Genomic DNA, 20,968 nt, shown 5'->3' on the forward strand with positions numbered 1-20,968 from the left:
TCTATGTTTATGTGTGAGCATGAGTGTGAGCCTGTGTGGCCAGGTCTGCGTGTGCTTGCTTCTGTGAATCTACTTGTGTCAGTATTTCACTCTATATTTATATGTGAGCATGAATGTGTGTCTGTGTGACGAGGTCTGTGTATGTTTGCTTCTGTGACTCTACTGTCAGTATTTCACTCTATATTTATGTGTGCACAAGTGTGAGTCTGTGTGCACAGGTGTTTGTGTGCTTGCTTATGTGAATCTACTGTCAGTATTTCACTCTATATTTATGGGTGATCATGAGTGTGAGCCTGTGTGCCCAGGTCTGTTTGTGCTTGCTCCTGTGAATCTACTGTCAGTATTTCACTCTATGTTTATGTTGGAGCACAAGTGTCAGCCTGTGTGCCCAGGTCTGTGTGTGAATGATTCTGTGAATCTAGTGCCAGTATTTCACTCTATATGTATGTGTGTGCTCCAGTGTGAGTCTGTGTGCACAGTTGTTTGTGTGCTTTCTTATGTGAATCTACTGTCAGTATTTTACTCTATATTTATGTGTGTGCACAAGTGTCAGCCTGTGTGCCCAGGTCTGTGTGTGCTTGCTTCTGTGAATCTACTGTCAGTATTTCACTCTATATTTATGTATAAGCACGAGTGTGAGCCTGTGTACTTAGGTCAGTGTGTGCTTGCTTCTGTGAATCTACTGTAAGTATTTCACTCTATATTTATGTGTGAGCACGAGTGTAAGCCATTGTGCCTGGGTCTCTGTGTGCTTGCTTCTGTGAATCTACTGTCAGTATTTCACTATATGTTTATATGTGAGCACGAGTGTGTGCCTGTGTGACCAGGTCTGTGTGTGCTTACTTCTGTGACTCTACTGTCAGTATTTCACTCTATATTTATGTGTGAGCACGAGTGTGAGCCTGTGTGCCAGGGTCTGTGTGTGCTTGCTTCTGTGAATCTACTTGTCTCAGTATTTCACTCTCTCTTTATGTGTGAGCACGGGTATCAGCCTGTATGCTAGGGTCTGTGTGTGCATGCTTCTGTGAATCTAGTGCCAGTATTTCACTCTATATTTATGTGTGTGCTCCAGTGTGAGTCTGTGTGCACAGTTGTTTGTGTGCTTTCTTATGTGAATCTACTGTCAGTATTTTACTCTATATTTATGTGTGCACAAGTGTCAGCCTGTGTACCCAGGTCTGTGTGTGCTTGCTTTTGTGAATCTACTGTCAGTATTTCACTCTATATTTATGTATAAGCACGAGTGTGAGCCTGTGTACTTAGGTCAGTGTGTGCTTGCTTCTGTGAATGTACTGTAAGTATTTCACTCTATATTTATGTGTGAGCACGAGTGTAAGCCATTGTGCCAGGGTCTGTGTGTTCTTGCTTCTGTGAATCTACTTGTGTCAGTATTTCACTCTACATTAATCTGTGAGCACGAGTATCAGCCTGTGTCCCCGGGTCTGTGTATGCTTGCTTCTGTGAACCTATTTGTGTCAGTATTTCAATCTATATTTATGTGTGAGTACGAGTGTCAGCCTGTGTGCTCTTGTCTGTGTGTGCTTGCTCCTGTGAATCTACTGTCAGTATTTCACTCTATATTTATGTGTGAGCACAAGTGTGAGCTTGTGTGACCGGGTCTGCGTCTGCTTGCTTCTGTGAATCTACTGTCAGTATTTCACTCTATATTTATTTGTCAGCACAAGTGTGAGCCTGCAAGTGCTTGCTTCTGAGAATCTACTGTGAGTATTTCACTCTATATTTATGTGTGAGCACGAGTGTGAGCCTGTGTGCCCAGGTCTGCGTGTGCTTGCTTCTGTGAATCTACTTGTGTCAGTATTTCACTCTATATTTATGTGTGAGCATGAGTGTGTGCCTGTGTGACCAGGTCTGTGTATGCTTGCTTCTGTGACTCTACTGTTAGTATTTCACTCTATATTGATGTTTGCACAAGTGTGAGTCTGTGTGCACAGGTGTTTGTCTGCTTGCTTATGTGAATCTACTGTCAGTATTTCACTCTATATTTATGTGTGATCATGAGTGTGAGCCTGTGTGCCCAGGTCTGTTTGTGCTTGCTCCTGTGAATCTACTGTCAGTATTTCACTCTATGTTTATGTTGGAGCACAAGTTTCAGCCTGTGTGCCCAGGTCTGTGTGTGAATGATTCTGTGAATCTACTGTCAGTATTTCACTCCATATTTATGTGTGTGCTCCAGTGTGAGTCTGTGTGCACAGTTGTTTGTGTGCTTTCTTATGTGAATCTACTGTCAGTATTTCACTCTATATTTATGTGTGATCATGAGTGTGAGCCTGTGTGCCCAGGTCTGTGTGTGCATGCTTCTGTGAATCTACCGTCAGTTTTTCACTCTATATTTATGTACAAGCACGAGTGTGAGCCTGTGTACCCAGGTCAGTGTGTGCTTGCTTCTGTGACTCTACTGTCAGTATTTCACTCTATATTTATGTGTGCACAAGTGTGAGTCTGTGTGCCCAGGTGTTTGTGTACTTGCTTATGTGAATCTACTGTCAGTATTTCACTCTATATTTATGCGTGATCATGAGTGTGAGCCTGTGTGCCGAGGTCTGTTTGTGCTTGCTCCTGTGAATCTACTGTAAGTATTTCAATCTATATTTATGTGTGAGTACGAGTGTAAGCCAGTATGCCCGGGTCTGTGTGTGCTTGCTTCTGTGAATCTACTGTCAGTATTTCACTCTATGTTTATGTGTGAGCACGAGTGTGAGCCTGTGTGGCCAGGTCTGCGTGTGCTTGCTTCTGTGAATCTACTTGTGTCAGTATTTTACTCTATATTTATATGTGAGCATGAGTGTGTGCCTGTGTGACGAGGTCTGTGTATGCTTGCTTCTGTGACTCTACTGTCAGTATTTCACTCTATATTTATGTGTGCACAAGTGTGAGTCTGTGTGCACAGGTGTTTGTGTGCTTGCTTATGTGAATCTACTGTCAGTATTTCACTCTATATTTATGTGTGATCATGAGTGTGAGCCTGTGTGCCCAGGTCTGTTTGTGCTTGCTCCTGTGAATCTACTGTCAGTATTTCACTCTATGTTTATGTTGGAGCACAAGTGTCAGCCTGTGTGCCCAGGTATGTGGGTGAATGATTCTGTGAATCTAGTGCCAGTATTTCACTCTATATTTATGTGTGTGCTCCAGTGTGAGTCTGTGTGCACAGTTGTTTGTGTGCTTTCTTATGTGAATCTACTGTCAGTATTTTACTCTATATTTATGTGTGATCATGAGTGTGAGATTGTGTGCCCAGGTCTGTGTGTGCATGCTTCTGTGAATCTACTGTCAGTATTTCACTCTATATTTATGTGTGTGCACAAGTGTCAGCCTGTGTGCCCAGGTCTGTGTGTGCTTGCTTCTGTGAATCTACTGTCAGCATTTCAGTCTATATTTATGTGTGAGAACGAGTCTGAGCCTGTGTGGCAAGGTCTGCGTGTGCTTGCTTCTGTGAATCTACTGTCAGTATTTCACTCTATATTTATGTGTGAGCACGAGTGTAAGCCTGTGTGCCCGGATCTGTGTGTGCTTGCTTCTATGAATCTACTTGTATCAGTATTTCAATCTATATTTATGTGTGAGGACGAGTATAAGCCTGTGTGCCTTGGTCTGTGTGTGCTTGCTCCTGTGCATCTACTGTCAGTATGTCAATCTATATTTATGTGTGAGCACGAGTGTAAGCCTGTGTGCCCGGGTCTGTGTGTGCTTGCTTCTGTGAATCTACTTGTGTCAGTATTTCACTCCATATTTATGTGGGAGCACGAGTGTCAGCCTTTGTGACCGGGTTTGTGTGTGCTTGCTCCTGTGAATGTACTGTCAGTATTTCACTCTAAATGTATGTGTGAGCAGGAGTGTGAGCCTGTGTGCCCGGGTTTATGCTTGCTCCTGTGAATCTACTTGTGTCAGTATTTCACTCTATATTTATGTGTTAGCATCAGTGTGAGCCTGTTTGCACAGGTCTTTGTGTGGTTGCTTTTGTGAATCTACTGTCAGTATTTCACTGTATATGTATGTGTGAGTACGAGTGTGAGCCTTTGTGCCCGGGTCTGTGTGTGCTTGCACCTGTTAATCTGCTGTCAGTATTTCACTCTATATTTATGAGGGAGCACGAGTGTCAGCCTGTGTGCCCAGGTCTGTGTGTGCATGCTTCTGTGAATCTACTGTCAGAATTTCACTCTATATTTATGTGTGTGCACATGTGTGAGTCTGTGTGCACAGGTGTTTGTGTGCTTGCTTATGTGAATCTACTGTCAGTATTTCACTCTATATTTTTGTGTGATCATGAGTGTGAGCCTGTGTGCCCAGGTCTGTGTGTGCTTACTCCTGTGAATCTACTGTCTGTGTTTCACTCTATATTTATGTGTGTGCACACGTGTCAGCCTGTGTGCCCATGTCTGTGTGTTATTGCTTCTGTGAATCTACTGTCAGTATTTCAATCTATATTTATGTGTGTGCACAAGTGTGAGCCTGTGTGCCCGGGTCTGTGTGTGCCTGCTTCTATGAATCTACTTCTGTCAGTATTTCACTCCATATTTATGGGTGAGCACAAGTGTCAGCCTGTGTGACCGGGTCTGTGTGTGCTTGCTCCTGTGAATGTACTGTCAGTATTTCACTCTAAATTTATGTGTGAACACGAGTGTCAGCCTGTGTGCCTGGGTCTGTGAGTGCTTGCTCCTGTGAATCTAATGTCAGTATTTCACTGTATATTTATGTGTGAGCACGAGTGTCAGCCTGTGTGCCCGGATCTGTGTGTGCTTGCTTCTGGGAATCTACTTGTTTCAGTATTTCAGTCTATATTGATGTGTGAGCACGAGTGTGAGCCTGTTTGCCCGGGTCTGTGTGCCATTGCTCAAGTGAATCTACTTGTGTCAGTATTTCATTCTATATTTATGTGTGAGCACGAGTGTGAGCCTGTGTGCCCAGGTCTGTGTGCGCTTACTTCTGTGAATCTACTGTCAGTATTTCACCCTATATTTATGTGTGAGCACGAGTGTGAGCCAGTGTGCCAGGTCTGTGTGTGCTTCCTCCTGTGAATCTACTTGTGTCAGTATTTCACCCTATATTTATGTGTGAGCATGCGTGTCAGCCTGTTTGCCCGGGTCTGTGTGTGCATGCGTCTGTGAATCTACTGTCAGTATTTCAGTCTATATTTATGTGTGTGCATATGTGCGAGTCTGTGTGCACAGGTGTTTGTGTGCTTGCTTATGTGAATCTACTGTCAGTATTTCACTCTATATTTATGTGTGATCATGAGTGTGAGCCTGTGTGCCAAGGTTTGTGTTGTTACTCCTGTGAATCTACTGTCAGTATCTCACTTTATATTTATGATAGAGCACGAGTGTCAGCCTGTGTGCTCAGGTCTGTGTGTGAACTCTTCTCTGAATCTACTGTCAGTATTTCACTCTATATTTATGTGTGTGCACATGTGTGAGTCTGTGTGCACAGGTGTTTGAGTGCTTGCTTATGTGAATCTACTGTCAGTGTTTCACTCTATATTTATGTGGATGCACAAGTGTCAGCTTGTGTGCCCAGGTCTGTGTGTTATTGCTTCTGTGAATCTACTGTCAGTATTTCACTCTATATTTATGTATGAGCACGAGTGTGAGCCTGTGTACCCAGGTCTGTGTGTGCTTGCTTATGTGAATCTACTGTCAGTATTTCACTCTATATTTATGTGTGAGCACGAGTGTAAGCCTGTGTGCCCGGATCTGTGTGTGCTTGCTTCTATGAATCTACTTGTATCAGTATTTCAATCTATATTTATGTGTGAGCAGGAGTGTGAGCCTGTGTGCCCGGGTCTGTGTGTGCTTGCTTCTGTGAATCTACTTGTGTCAGTATTTCACTCTATATTTATGTGTGAGCACGAGTGTCAGCCTGTGTGCCTGGGTCTGTGTGTGCTTGCTCCTGTGAATCTACTGTCAGTATTTCACTGTATATTTATGTGTGAGCACGAGTGTCAGCCTGTGTGCCCGGATCTGTGTGTGCTTGCTTCTGGGAATCTACTTGTGTTAGTATTTCACTCCATTTTTATGTGTGAGCACGAGTGTTAGCATGTGTTCCTGGGGCTTTGTGTGCTTGCTCTTGTGAATCTACTGTCAGTATTTCACTCTATATTTATGTGTAAGCACGAGTGTGAGCCTGCGTGCCCGGGTCTGCTTGTGCTTGCTTCTGTGAATCTACTATCAGTATTTCACTCTATATTTATGTGTGAGCAGTCTGTGTGCCCAGGTCTGTGTGTGCTTGCTACTGTGAATCTACTTGTGTCAGTATTTCACTCCATTTTTATGTGTGAGCACGAGTGTCAGCCTGTATGACCGGGTCTGTGTGTGCTTGCTCCTTTGAATGTGCTGTCAGTATTTCACTCTATATTTATGTGTGAGCACGAGTGTGAGCCTGTGTGCCCGGGTCTGTGTGTGCTTGCTTCTGAGAATCTACTTGTGTCAGTATTTCACTCTATATTTAGGTGTGAGTACGAGTGTCAGCCGGTGTGCCTGGGTCTGTGTTTGCTTGCTTCTGTGAATCTACTGTCAGTATTTCACTGTATATTTATGTGTGAGCACGAGTGTGAGCCTGTGTGCCCGGATCTGTGTGTGCTTGCTTCTGGGAATCTACTTGTGTCAGTATTTCACTCTATATTTATGTGTGAGCACGAGTGTGAGCCTGTTTGCCCGGGTCTGTGTGCCATTGGTCAAGTGAATCTACTTGTGTCAGTATTTCTCTCTATATTTATGTGTGAGCATGAGTGTGATCCTGTGTGCCCAGGTCTGTGTGCGCTTGCTTCTGTGAATCTACTGTCAGTATTTCACCCTATATTTATGTGTGAGCACGAATGTGAGCCTGTGTGCCCGGGTCTGTGTGTGCTTCCTCCTGTGAATCTACTTGTGTCAGTATTTCACCTTATATTTATGTGTGAGAATGCGTGTGAGCCTGTGTGCCCTGGTTTGTGTGTGCTTGCTCCTGTGAATCTATTTGTGTCAGTATTTCACTCTACATTTATGTGTGAGCACGAGTGTGATCTTGTGTGTCCAGGTCTGCGTGTGGTTGCTTCTGTGAATCTACTTGTGTTAGTATTTCACTCCATATTTATGTGTGAGCACGAGTTTGAGCCTGTGTGTCCGGGTCTGTGTGTGCTTGCTTCTTTGAATCTACTGTCAGTATTTCACTCTATATTTATGGGTGAGCGTTGCTTCTGGTTGCTGCATCTCCCTCTATTTCTGCTCGGGTTTGCTTCTGTTTATATTTAGGTTTATGTACAGATAGAAAGCATGTAACTTGCATTTTCTCAGGTAGAAGAGGTGGTAAAACGTGGGTGGAGAGAGGGTATAGAGTAGGAGGAGACTATTGAAAAGAGCACTATATATCATCAGTTGCCCTGCTTTTCTCTCTTCAGAACTACAAGTCAAGGATTAGAAATGTTTTGTTCATCACTGTTCTGAAAGATACAGAGAAAAAACTTATAAAACAGGATCTGCGCCAGCAGACAAGCCACAGAGCTGTTTCCTGGACGTGCCTGTGAATCTTAACAGTAAGTACACTTTATTTCACTCTCTGAAGAGACAGCCAAGTTAAAGACTGTAAACTCCAGGCAGTTAGTGTATTTCACTCTCTGAAGAGACAGCTGTGTTAAATATTGCAGACTCCAGGCAGTTTGTGTATTTCCTTCTCTGAGGAGACAGCTTTGTTAAATATTGTAAACTCCACGCAGTTTGTGCATTTCACTCTCTGAGGAGACAGTTGTGATAAAGATTATAAACTCCAGGCAGTTTGTGTATTTCATTCTCTGAGGAGACAGCTGTGTTAAAGATTGTAATCTCCAGGGAGCTTGTGTATTTCCCACTCTGAGGAGACAGCTGAGTTAAAGATTGTAAACTCCAGGCAGTTTATGTATTTCACTCTCTGGGGAGACAGCTGTGATAAAGATTGTAAACTCCAAGCAGTTTGTGTATTTTACTCTCTGAGGAGACGGTTGAGTTAAAGATTATAAACTCCAGGCAGTTTATGTATTTCACTCTCTGGGGAGACAGCTGTGTTAAAGATTGTAAACTCCAGGCAGTTTGTGTATTTCACTCTCTGAAGAGACGGCTGAGTTAAAGATTATAAACTCCAGGCAGTTTATGTATTTCACTCTCTGGGGAGACAGCTGTGTTAAAGATTGTAAACTCCAGGCAGTTTGTGTATTTCACTCTCTGAGGAGACAGCTGTGTTAAAGATTGTAAACTCCAGGCAGTTTGTGTATTTCACTGTCTGAAGAGACAACTTTGTTAAAGATTGTAAACTCCAGGCAGTTTGTGTATTTCACTCTCTGAGGAGACGGCTGAGTTAAAGATTGTAAACTCCAGGCAGTTTGTGTATTTCACTCTCTGAAGAGACGGCTGTGTTATAGATTGTAAACTCCAGGCAGTTTGTGTATTTCACTCTCTGAAGAGACGGCTGAGTTAAAGATTGTAAACTTCAGGCAGTTTGTGTATTTCACTCTCTGAAGAGACGGCTGAGTGAAAGATTGTAAACTCCAGGCAGTTTGTGTATTTCACTCTCTGAAGAGACGGCTGAGTTAAAGATTGTAAACTCCAGGCAGTTTGTGCATTTCACTCTCTGTGGAGACAGCTGAGTTAAAGATTGTAAACTCCAGGCAGTTTGTGTATTTCACTCTCTGAGGAGACGGCTGAGTTAAAGATTGTAAACTCCAGGCAGTTTGTGTATTTCACTCTCTGAAGAGACGGCTGTGTTATAGATTGTAAACTCCAGGCAGTTTGTGTATTTCACTCTCTGAAGAGACGGCTGAGTTAAAGATTGTAAACTTCAGGCAGTTTGTGTATTTCACTCTCTGAAGAGACGGCTGAGTGAAAGATTGTAAACTCCAGGCAGTTTGTGTATTTCACTCTCTGAAGAGACGGCTGAGTTAAAGATTGTAAACTCCAGGCAGTTTGTGCATTTCACTCTCTGTGGAGACAGCTGAGTTAAAGATTGTAAACTCCAGGCAGTTTGTGTATTTCACTCTCTGAGTAACACTAAAAAATAAACAAATAAATAAGCTTACTTCGCTGAGCTTTGTGAGAAGTCCTTAGTTTGTATGACATCCCCAAACGAGGTCATTCCTACTTTTGCAGGAACCCCAGAAGAGGTGATAGGCACGCGCTCTGTTCATGTTACTATCGTCAATAAATAACATGGATCACTAGGAGGCCTTACTATTGAGCTATGCAATTATCTGTAACAAAATGTAACTCGTAAGCATGTGTGCTTTGAGGCAAGGTGTGTATGTACAATACAAAGATGTACGTTTCTCTTTCACTTTAACAGTTAGCTTCAAATGCAACAGTTTATATCAAATGCTAACAGGACTGTGGCAACAACGCTCCGTCTGCAGGGAGGAGACGACACACTGATGCTGGGCAGAAGGATGTAAGAAGATCGCCGTCTCTAGGAAACGCTTTTATAGCAACCACAAATAAAATGAGTTACAGCTTTTAGCAGTTGTAAACTCCCAACCAGACTTTTCTTGCCACATTGCCAATGGAAAAAAACAGCACGATCGCGCTGCTAACTCGTAACTAAACTTATCAGCAAAAGTGCAATTAACTATGTAACAGGGTCGATGTTATGGAGCGCGCTTGACTTCTGCCGAGCGAGATCACGCTGCAAACATAGATAAAAAGTAGTCCACAAACCTGACGGGAAACAGTGAGCCTCGCATGTTTTCAGTACTTGGTCGCTGCGCTCTAGGAGGGCTAACCACCGGAAAAGGCATGACGTATGCGTGCCTTCCACTAATGAAAGCAAGCCGATTTTAACAGGCAAGCCCACGAACCACTGAAATACACTGACGTGACGTGGATGGGGCTCTGAGCCCTTTTCTAACTCCTAAAGCATCTCGCAAGCGAAACGCTTGCGCAAGCGCATGCGACGCAGGCTCGACCTTAAAAAGTGGAATGTTAATCACAAATTCCCCCTAGACAAGTGTAGTGTGTGCAGAATCACAGGGAGAGTAAGAATACAGTAAAAGTAAGTAAATTACCCCACCCCAGAGCCCAGAATTCAGGAGTAAAGTACTGCAAGTTTCCTTAGGAAACACACTACACCTCGTTTTGGGGATTTTGCAGCAGCCAAACAAGTCTGCAAAGAACAACTGTTGGATTATTGGACCTGAAGACCTGCAAAGGAAGGGGACCAAGTACAGAAGTCGAAAGAAGTTCCAAGAAGGACAGGAGCCCATGCCAACCTAGAAGAGGGTGCAAATTAAGAGTCCCCAGATAGCTGAAGTCTGCAGAAATGCACCCTAGGAAGATACCAGCGGGTTCCTGCATGATGCAAAAGATGTCCCATGGCGTGAAGATCGTTGCAGATGAGATTTTGTGTTGGAAGGCGCCAACAAGCCTTGGCTATGGCAAAAGTGCATCTTTCATTGAAATGGCACTGGATGGACCCAGGGGGGACCTGGGGGCCTCAACTCTGTGTGAGAAGGAAGAGGGGGCTCTCAGCACTTTAGAAAGCCCTCAGGATGCCAACCAGCACCACCAGAAGCTACAGGATCCAGGTTCAAAGGAGGTGCAAAATGTGGTTGATGCAGCACAACTAAAGAAGATCACACGCTGCCGGAGAAAAACTCACTGAGTTGAGCATCGCAGGGTGGAGTGCTGGTGACCTGGGCCAGGCCGTGCACAGAGGAATTTTGCAAAGAGTGCACAGAGGCCTCAGGAGGCAAAGAAGACACAAAACACAGGGGTAGTGTCGTTCTCGGGGAAGGCAGGGTCTTTCCTCATCCAAATTACATCAGCAGGACCTCAGGACAGTCTATGTCGATGATGTCCACCCTCTGTGTCCTTAGGAGCATGCCCGTCGCTGTGAGAGGAGTCCCAGGGTACCAGTTGTTGCCTTGGAAGGTGCCTGCTTGGAGCAGGGGAGTGACTCCGTCACTCCACAGGAGATTTTTTCGGTCCTTCTGGTGCAGGATGAAGACAGGGAGTCCCCAGAGCATGCACACCATGGAAACTGTTGCAGTTGCTGACTTGGAGCTGAGGTTGCTGAAGAAAAGTGTCTCTTGTAGACACTTTGTTGCAGTTACAGCATTTCATGGAGCAGGCTGCGGTTGATCCGAGGTAAGAGGATGCTGAAGTTGTTGCAGAGGATTCCTGAAGGAATCTTGCAAGCAGAATCTGAAGAGAACCGAGAGGAGAGACCCTAAATAGCCCTGAGAGGGGGATTGGCTACCTTATCAGGTATGGACCTATCAGGAGGGGTCTCTGATGTCACCTGCTGGCACTGGCCAGTCAGAGCCCTCCAAAGTGCCCCCACAACTTGCAAAGCAAGATGGCTGAAGTCTGGGACACACTGGAGGTGCTCTGGGCACCACCCCTGTGGTGGGGATGGACAGGGGAGTGGTCACTCCCCTTTCCTTTGTCCAGTTTCCCACCAGAGCAGGGGAGAAAGGGTCCCTGGACCAGTGTAGACTGGTTTATACAAGAAGGGCACCATCTGTGCCCTTCAAAGCATTTCCAGGGGCTGGGGGAGGCTACCCCTCCCCAGCCTGTAACACCTATTTCCAAAGGGAGAGGGTGTAACACCCTGCTCTCAAAGGAAATGATTTGTTCTGCCTTCCTGGGACTGGGCTGCCCAGCTCGCAGGAGGGCAGAACCCTGTCTGTGAGGTGGCAGCAGCTGTAGCTGCAGTGCAAGCCTCAGAGAGCTGGTTTGGAAGTACTGGGGGTCCATGGTGGAGCCCCCATGATGCATGGAATTGGCTCCCCAATACCATATTTGGAATGGGGGGACAATTCCATGATATTAGACATGTTACCTGCCCATATTCAAAGTTACCATTGTGAAGCTACATATAGGTATTGACCTATATGTAGTGCACACATTTAATGGCGTCCCCGCACTCACAAAGTCTGGGGAAATGGCCCTGAACTATGTGGGGCACCTTTGCTAGTGCAAGGGTGCCCTCACACTTAGTCACTTTGCACCTAACCTTCAGCAAGTGAACGTTAGACATATAGGTGACTTATAAGTTACTTAAGTGCAGTGAAAATGGCTGTGAAATAGTGTGTGCACCATTTCACGCAGGCTGCAGTGGCAGTCCTGTGTAAGGGTTTTTCTGAGCTCCCTATAGGTGGCAAAAGAAATGCTGCAGCCCATATGGATCTCCTGGAACCCCAATGCCCTGTATACCAAGGTACCATATACTAGGGACTTATAAGAGGGGTCCAGTATGCCAATTGAAATTGGTAAGTGAAGTCAATGGCCTACAGTGACACACTTAAAAGCAGAGAGAGCATAAGCACTGAGGTTCTGGTTAGCAGAGCCTCAGTGACACAGTTAGGCACTACACAGACATACACATTAGGCCACAAACTATTAGCACTGGGGTCCTGACCAGCAGGATCCCAGTGAGACATGCAAAAACATACTGACATACATGTGAAAAATGGGGGTAACATTCCAAGGAAGATGGTACTTTCCTACAGTGGGTAGTTCTCCCGCTTTCAGCTGGGGGGACACGTGTTAGACCTGGCATCCTTGGCATAGTCTCCCTTGCCTTTTTTGCCTCTGCTTCTCGTTGTTGTGACTGTGTGTTGGACTTTGTTTTTGCTGGCGTTCTTACTCTTGGCACTTTATCACTGCTCACCAGTGCTAAAGTGTAAGTGTTCCCTGTGTAAATTGTATGTGTAATTGGCTTTTCCATGATTGGCATATTTGATTTACTAGTAAGTCCCTAGTAAAAGTGCACTAGAGGTGCCCAGGGCCTGTAAATAAAATGCTACTAGTGGGCCTCCAGCACTGATTGTGCCACACAGATGAGTAGCCCTGTAAACATGGCTCAGACCTGCCACTGCAGTATCTGTGTGTGCAGTTTTTAATCTGCCAATTCGACCTGGCAAGTAGACCAACTTGCCAGGTCCAAACCTTTCATTTTCATACAGGTAAGGCACCCCTAAGGTAGGTCTTAGGTAGCCCCATGGACAGGGTGCAGTGTATTTAGAAGGTAGGACTTGTATTGATGTGTTTTACATGTTCTAACAGTGAAATACTGCCAAATTTGGTTTTCCTGTTGCAAGCTCCATTTCTTTTGTAGGTTAACATCGGGGTTGCCTTTAAATAACATTTAAGTGCAGTTCCCCTTTAGGAGCAGATGGAGATCTGGAGTTTGGTTCATCTAAACCAACAATTTAAAAATACAACTTTTGGTAAATTTGTTTTTTAAATTGTCAGTTTGAAAATGCCACTTTTTGAAAGTGGGCATTTTCTTGCTTAAACTATTCTGTGACTCTGCCTGCTTGTGTATTCCCTGTCTGGGTTAGACTGATAGTTGGGCTGTTTGTGAATCTGTGACACAAAGGGAGCTGGGGTGTAGCCTGCTTATCCTGATGGGGCATCTGGGTTAGAGTGGAGAGAGGAGTGGCCACTTGCACCTGAAAGACTGTACCTGCCCTCACACAATGCAATCTCCACATCCTGGTGTGAGTCTGGAGCCAGGCATGGGCAAGGCAGGATTTTGTGAACAAGAGAGACTTTCCTTTGAAAATTGCCTACTTCGAAGGCAGAAAGGGGTATAAGTAGTAGACACAAAACTCCAGTCCTTTAGATTAGTTCTGGATTCAAAAGGAACCTCTGCTAAGAAGAAGAGCAGAAGAGCTGGAGGAGGACTACTGCCCCTTTGCCTGTGACTGTGCTTTGCTGGGTTGGCCTGCAGTTGCTGCGTCTGTCTGAAAGAGAACAAAGACTGGACTTTGTGGTATATGCCTGCTTGTCAAGTGCCTTCAAGGGCTTCGACTGAGCTTGCCACCTGTTAAAAAATCTCAGGGCCATCAAAGACTTCCTATGCCAGCCCATGAACTCTCTGCTGAGACTCCTGCCCTGCCAAGTGGTGCCCTATCCTGTCCCTGGGCCCTTGAAACATGAAGCTGGTAGAACCAAGGTGGAAATACACGCTCAGGAGCCGTGCTGGGAAAGTTTTGAAGCACCACCTGCAACAAGGCTGTCAAAGCGACACACCACCTGCATCACAGCTGCGAAATTGACACATCAACTGCATCACGGCTGGAGAAACGACGCAACACCCGCTTGTGGCTGCTGAAAACGATGCTACTCCCACGCAGCGTGGTTTTCCATCACCGTGCAGTCAGAATTTGCACGCATCATCGCTGGGCATCAAAATCAACCTGAACCTGTGCTGATCCAAGGTACCCCGTCGCATCGCTCTCTTGCAAGAGAGAAAAACAATGCATCACCCCCCGACCGGAGAAGAAATGACACATGGCCTCCCTTGCGAATCTGACTTTTCCAACGCACGCTCGCCTGTGCAGCTTTATTTTTCACACAAACCAGGTACTTTGAGTAACAACAACTTTTCTATTCTTTTCTATGGAGTAAGATTCTATTATTTTAAAAATTCATAACTTTACTTGTGTGTTGGATTTTTGTCATTTTGATCTTGTTAGATTTAGATAAATATTGGCTATTTCTCTAAACTAGTGCGGTGTCCATTTTGTAGTGTTTTCACTGTATTACTGTGTGTGTTGGTACAAATACTTTAAACATTGCCTTTGGGATAAGCCTGACCGCTGTGCCAAGCTACCAAGGGGTGAGCAGGGGTTATTCAAGTGTGTATCTCCTTTACCCTGACTTGAGTGAGGGTCCCTGCTTGGGCAGAGTGCAAACTGACTACCAACCAGAGACCCGATTTCTAACACAAAAGCTCTTTGTTCCCCATGCCCTCTCCCTCACTATTGTTGTTTGACCATGTGGCTGGCAGACATTTTGGCCAATATTTATACTTTTTTTGTGCTGTATTTGTGTCATTTTTTGATGCAAAAGTGGTGCAAACTTGTAGGTTTTTTGACACAACTGTGGTGCAAATTTTTTTATAAATATGGTCCTTTGAGCATCCAGCCACTGTTTTTTGCCATAGGCTCACATGTGTTCTTTGTTCTCCATGCCTCCTTGCTTGCTATTATTGTTTGACCATGTGGCTGGCAGACATTTTGTGATTCCAGCCAGTGTGTTTTTGCCATAGGCTTGCAAGGATGGACGGGATATCAGTTTTATAATCTGCTTGAGGATCATTGTAGAATATGTATATTACGAATATGAGTTTGATGAACAGTGCCTATATAATTATATGCTTTTTTTGCATTTTTTATTTTGCACCTCCTTCCCTCACAATAGGATTTATTCTTCCAATCCTCCCATACAAACATTGGCAATTATTGATCTTTTTTTTTTAATGTAACATTTAATTTTATTTTTGTAATTTTATTTTTTTGTTTTTTTCAAATTTTCTTAAATTTTGTTTTTAGATTTTTTAAATTTAATTTAGATTTTTAATGTTTTAAATGTATTATTTTGCCTTCATCCATCCATCCATCCACCATAGTTGTGCACGTATAATTCAAATTCCTCCTGGATCCGGTGCACTACAGAAACCTCAGCACAATTTTTTTTTTTTAAAGGATTTTTCCATTTACCCATGCACTTCTCTGACTACCACAGGTGTCTGCTTTAGAATAGATGGACATACAGCAAAGATCTATGGAGGTCATTACAACGTCAGCGGTCTGCCTTTCAGACCGCCGAGGTTGCGGGAGCCAGAAAACAGCCAGTGCTGGCGGTATGGCTGGCTCCGTATTTTGACTTTTTCGCTGGGCCAGCGGATGGTAACAGAGTTACCGTCCGCTGGCCCAGCGGAAAAGTCACATCAACATTGCCGCCGGCTCGTAATTGAGCCGACGGCAATGCTGATGTGCAGCAGGTGCAGTAGCACCTGTCGTGCATTTTACTGCCTGAAATTCGGGCAGTGAAATGCGCGACAGGGCTCTGCCTGGGGGCCCCTGCACTGGTGCAGGGGCCCCCAGGGGCCCCCTGAGTCCCCTTACCGCCAGCCTCTTCCTGGCGGTGCAAACTGCCAGAAACAGTCTGGCGGTAGGGGAGTCATAATCCCCAGGGCAGCGCTGCCCTGACGGATTATCACCGCCAGGGCTAAAATGGCGGAATACCGCAGGCCCCGGCGGTGCGACCGCGGCGGTACCGCGCGGTCAAAATATGGGTTTTCGTACCTCCAGCCTGTTGGCGGTAGGAACGCCACTTTAACTCTGGCGGTCACCGACCGCCAGGGTTATAATGACCCCCTATATCTGTATGTAGTGCTGTCTGATTTGAAATGAAATTGTATGGTATGGTTTGACTTTACAATGCTTGGATAAGTTGTTATTTGCTACGTTAGTAACCAACCACAACATTGCATTTGTCTGTAATATTTTAACCTGCAACAATGGCATGCTTCACTAACTACGTGTTTTTCATGTGTGATTGGGGAAACATCCTTTTTTCTGACTTTTTTTTTTCCGAAAGTCTTGGTTAACGAAAGCGCAACAACGCTTTTTTTAACCACGACTCTGGTTTTTTGTGCCTTAACTATGTATGTTCTGAACAACGAACATGCGTGGTTAAGGTACAAAGAAGGGAGTTGGCGAAGGTAAGTGATGGGTTTAGGTTTTGGGGAGGGGGTGGGGGGTCAGGGGGTTTTAGGTTTTGAGGTGGGGTTGGGGGGGTGGGGTGTTTTTGGTTTTTAGGAGTGGGTGGGGGGTCAGGGGGTTTTAGGTTTTAGGGTGGGGTTGGGGGTGGGGCGTTTTTGGTTTTGGGGAGTGGGTGGGGGGTCAGGGGGTTTTAGGGTGGGGTTGGGGGGGTGGGGCGTTTTTGGTTTTGGGGAGTGGGTGGGGGGTCAGGGGGTTTTAGGTTTTGGGATGGGGTTGGGGGGTGGGGCGTTTTTGGTTTTGGGGAGTGGGTGAAGAGTCAGGGGGTTTTAGGTTTTAGGGTGGGGTTGGGGGGGTGGGGCATTTTTGGTTTTGGGGAGTGGGTGGGGGGTCAGGGGGTTTTAGGTTTTAGGGTGGTGTTGGGGGGGTGGGCCGTTTTTGGTTTTGGGGAGTGGGTGGGGGTCAGGGGGTTTTAGGTTTTAGGGTGGGGTTGGGGGGGTGGGGCATTTTTGGTTTTGGGGAGTGGGTGGGGGGTCAGGGGGTTTTAGGTTTTAGAGTGGGGTTGGGGGGGTGGGGCGTTTTTGGTTTTGGGGAGTGGGTGGGGGGTCAGGGGGTTTTAGGTTTTGGGTGGGGTTGGGGGGGTGGTGTGAGGGATGTAGGGTGAATGGTGCCTATTGCTAATGATTTTATCAGGAATGCCTTTACAACAAAATATCGTTGTTAAGGCATTCGTGGTAAAATCATTAGTAGTAGCAATGAGGTCGGTGTTCCGACCTTGTTGTTAAGGCAGTTGTTGTTTTTGAAGTCGTTGTTTCGTCGTACAATCATGTGATTGCATTTACATGCACAAGAGAAGAAGAGACATCACAAGACGTACTGCCAAACAGAAGTTTCTTCAGTCCTCCAATCTCTTCTGATTGTGCAGCTCAGTGCCATTGGCAACTGAGACCCCTAAGATGACCCCAAGAAATTTGCTGATAGTCTGTGAGAAGAACCAGCTTTCAACCAGTGTCGTGCCGACCACAACCTTTTTCGGGAGACACCAGCCTAAGGGGAGGAACCTGGGAGCAGCACTCCCACATCAACAGCACCTCTCCAACCTAAGCCCAAGACCATGTCTGTCAGTGATGCAGCTGCTGCAATCATGGTGACACCAACAAGAAGTAATGTTGAATTGGATTTGTCCCTTTTGCAATGTAATACTGTAGGAGGCTGGCCTGGTTTGTAGTGGGTACCTAAGGTACTTACACCTTATACCAGGTCCAGTTATCCCTTATTAGTGAAATGTAGTCAGTGTCTAGAAGCCAGGCTCTCTAGAGGTAATGTGGATGAGCAGCCAAGGCCTAGCAAGGGAGACATGCAAAGCTCGTGCAATATCACTGTAGTCACACAGTACTCACACACATGAAAGAAAATACTCAGGGGGTCATTCTGACCGTGGCGGTCCAAGACCGCCAGGGACACGGAAGACTGAAGCACCGCCAACAGGCTGGCGGTGGTTCATAGCCCATTCCGGCCGTGGTCGGAAAACCGGGTCCGGCGGTTTCCCGCCGGATTTCCCCCGGCTGAGCGAATCCTCCATGGTGGCGCTGCAAGCAGCGCCGCCATGGGGATTCTGACCCCCTTCCCGCCAGCCTGTTTCTGGCGGTTTTTACCGCCAGGATCAGGCTGGTGGGAATGGGTGTCCTGGGGCCCCTGGGGGCCCCTGCACTGCCCATGCCACTGGCATGGGAAGTGCAGGGGCCCCCTAACAGGGCCCCAGCCTGCTTTTCACTGTGTAGGTACTTAGGTAGCGCCCGCCGGCCCAGCGGGAAAGTTAGAATGGCCCCAGCGGTCTTTTGACCGCGGGGCAGCCAAATGGCGGTTCCCTCCTGGCGGGCGGCCACCGCCGCCCGCCGGGGTCAGAATGACCCCCTCAGTGTTACAAAAATAAAGGTACTTTATTTAGGTGACACAAATACCAAAAATACCATAGAGACTATACTCTCTTCAGAGGTAAGTAGGGAGTGGGAGAATTAGAAAACACCAAAGGTAAGTAATAGAACCCACCCCAGGGCCCAGGAACGTAGGAGTAAATCATAGTAACTTTCCTAGAACACACAAGAACATGACAAAGAAGATTATGCAAGAACCAGAAGAGACTGCAAGACACAAACAGTGGATTCCTGGACCTAAAGACCTAAAGACCTGTGGCAGAAGGGGACCAAGAACAAGAAGAACAGAAGAGTCCAGGGAGAACAGGAGCCCCTGCTAACCCGGATGAAGGTGCAAAAGAAGAACCACCGGTGCAGAAAGAACAGTCAGGATTACACCCAAGGAGACGGAGTCGGGTTCCTGGTTAGTGTCCCACGCCAGATGGAAGATTGTAGTCTGGTTTGCGTTGCTTGATTCCGCTAGCAAGCCTTGCCACACGTAAAACTTGCGGTTAGCAGAAAATGCCCAGGAGCAGGAGGGACCTGGTGAACTCTACCCAGGAGGAGGAGTCAGAGGGGGATCTCAGAAACTTAGAGAGCCCACAGAAGGCCAGGCAGCACACACAGGAGTCCCACAGCACATGGACAAAGGAAGTGCGAAAAGAGCCCATGCCATGCAACACTACAACAAGGGATCCCACACCGCCGGAGAACCACTCAGGAAGCTGTGCGTCTCTGTGGTGGGGGCCAGAGCTGCACAGTGCATGAAGAACTTCATGGAAGGATGCCAACAAGCCTTGGCAGCTGCAAAACACGCAGTGCACAGGGGTACTGTCTTGCGGGGGAGGCAAGTTCTTACCTCCACCAAAGTCGGACAGTAGGACGTCAGGACTGTCTGGACCACTTCAGTCCACTACCCGTGGGACAGGATCCACGCAGCTCATCAGGAGAGGAGATCCATGCCACTGTTGTCGCAGTAGGTGCTGGTTGAAACAGGGGAGTGACTCCTTCACCCCAAGGGAGATCCCTTCGCTCTTCTGGTGCGGGCTGAGGATGGACTGTCCTCAGAGGATGCACGACCGGGAAACAGTTGCCGGCAGGAGCTGAAGATACAGTGTTGCAGAAGGCGTCTTGCATCTTGTTGCAGTTTGTAGAGTTCCTGGAGGGTCCAGGTGCAGTTTCTTCAGTAAGAAGTTGAAGTGGAGGATGCAGAGGATTCCTGCTGGAGTCTTGCAGTCAGAATCTGAAGAACCACCCAAAAGAGAGAAAATAAATAGCCCTGAAAGGGGGAATTGGTCACCTAACCAGGTAAGCACCTATCAGAGGAGGGCTCTGACATCACCTGTTGGCACTGGAGACTCAGATGCTCCCAGAATTCCCTGACAACCTTGACTTCAAGATGGCAAAACCCAGGGACCCTCTGGAGGAGCTTGAGCACCACCCCTGGGGTGATGATGGACAGGGGAGTGGTCACTCCCCTTTCCTTTGTCCAGTTTCGCACCAGAGCAGGGACTGGGGGTCCCTGAACTGGTGTAGACTGGATTATGCAAGGAGGGCACCAAATGTGCCCTTCAAAGCATTTCCAGTGGACTGAGGAGGCTACCTCTTCCAAGCCTGTAACACCTATTTCCAAAGGGAGAGGTTGTAACACCCCTCTCCCAAAGGAAATGCTTTGTTCTGCCTTCCTGGGCTTGAGCTGCTCAAGCAACAGGAGTGTAGAAACCTGTCTGAGAGGTGGCAGCAGCTGGGGCTGCCTGGAAAACCTCAGAAGGCTTTAATGGCAGTACTGGGAGTCCTCTAAGGAGCCCCCAGAGTACATGGAATCATACAACCAATGCTTGCAAAAGCATGGGGATATGACTCCTATGTGAGTGATACCAAACATGGCCATATTCAGAGTTACCATTGTGGAGCTGGACATAGGTGGTGACCTATGTCCAGTGCGCACGTAAAATGGCATCCCCGCACTCAGGAAGTCTGGGAAAATGGTCCTGGCGGTCTTGGGGGCACCTCTGCTAGTGCAGGGGTGCCCTGACACACAGGCATTCTGCACCCTCCCCTCAAGGTTGGACGGCCTGGTATAGGGGTGACTTATAAGTTACCTGGTGCAGTGTAAATGGCAGTGAAGGGGGGCATGCACATTTTCATGCAGGTTGCAATGGCAGTCCTGCAGAACCTTTTCCTTTGGCTCCCTATGGGTGGGAAAAGATATGCTGCAGCCCATAGGGATCCCCTGGAACCCCAATGCCCCGGGTACCTCAGTACCATATACTAGGGACTTTTAAGGGGGCACCAGTATGTCAATTGTGGGTGAACTACTGGATTACCAGTATGCAATAACCATAATTTAAGGGAGAGAGCATAACTACTGGGGTCCTGATTAGGAGGATCCCAGTAGGCACAGTCAAACACACTGACAAACAGGCCAACAATGGGGGTAACCATGCTAGAAAGAGGCTACTTTCCTACAAACACCCAATCATTTCAGAAAAGAGAGCAAAGTAGACAGCAGTCACAGCCAGCAATAGTAAATCTTCTTGAAGTAGGTGCAGAACAAAAGGTCAAGCTTCCTGTCGAGCAAGAACCC

The 20,968-nt window shown here is 46.5% G+C and overlaps 1 protein-coding gene across 1 annotated transcript in view; it reads left to right on the forward strand.

The window, feature by feature from the left end:
* The first annotated feature begins 7,407 nt into the window (after positions 1-7,407).
* The window catches only part of LOC138247471 (CD5 antigen-like), a 589,710-nt gene continuing 576,149 nt past the window's right edge, over positions 7,408-20,968 (forward strand). Inside the window, exon 1 of the mRNA XM_069202092.1 lies at positions 7,408-7,525. The gene's annotated coding sequence lies outside the window, so the exon portion shown is untranslated. The remainder of the gene's footprint in view (positions 7,526-20,968) is intronic.

The sequence above is a fragment of the Pleurodeles waltl genome, chromosome 7, assembly GCF_031143425.1.
Source record: "Pleurodeles waltl isolate 20211129_DDA chromosome 7, aPleWal1.hap1.20221129, whole genome shotgun sequence".
NCBI lineage: Eukaryota > Metazoa > Chordata > Amphibia > Caudata > Salamandridae > Pleurodeles > Pleurodeles waltl.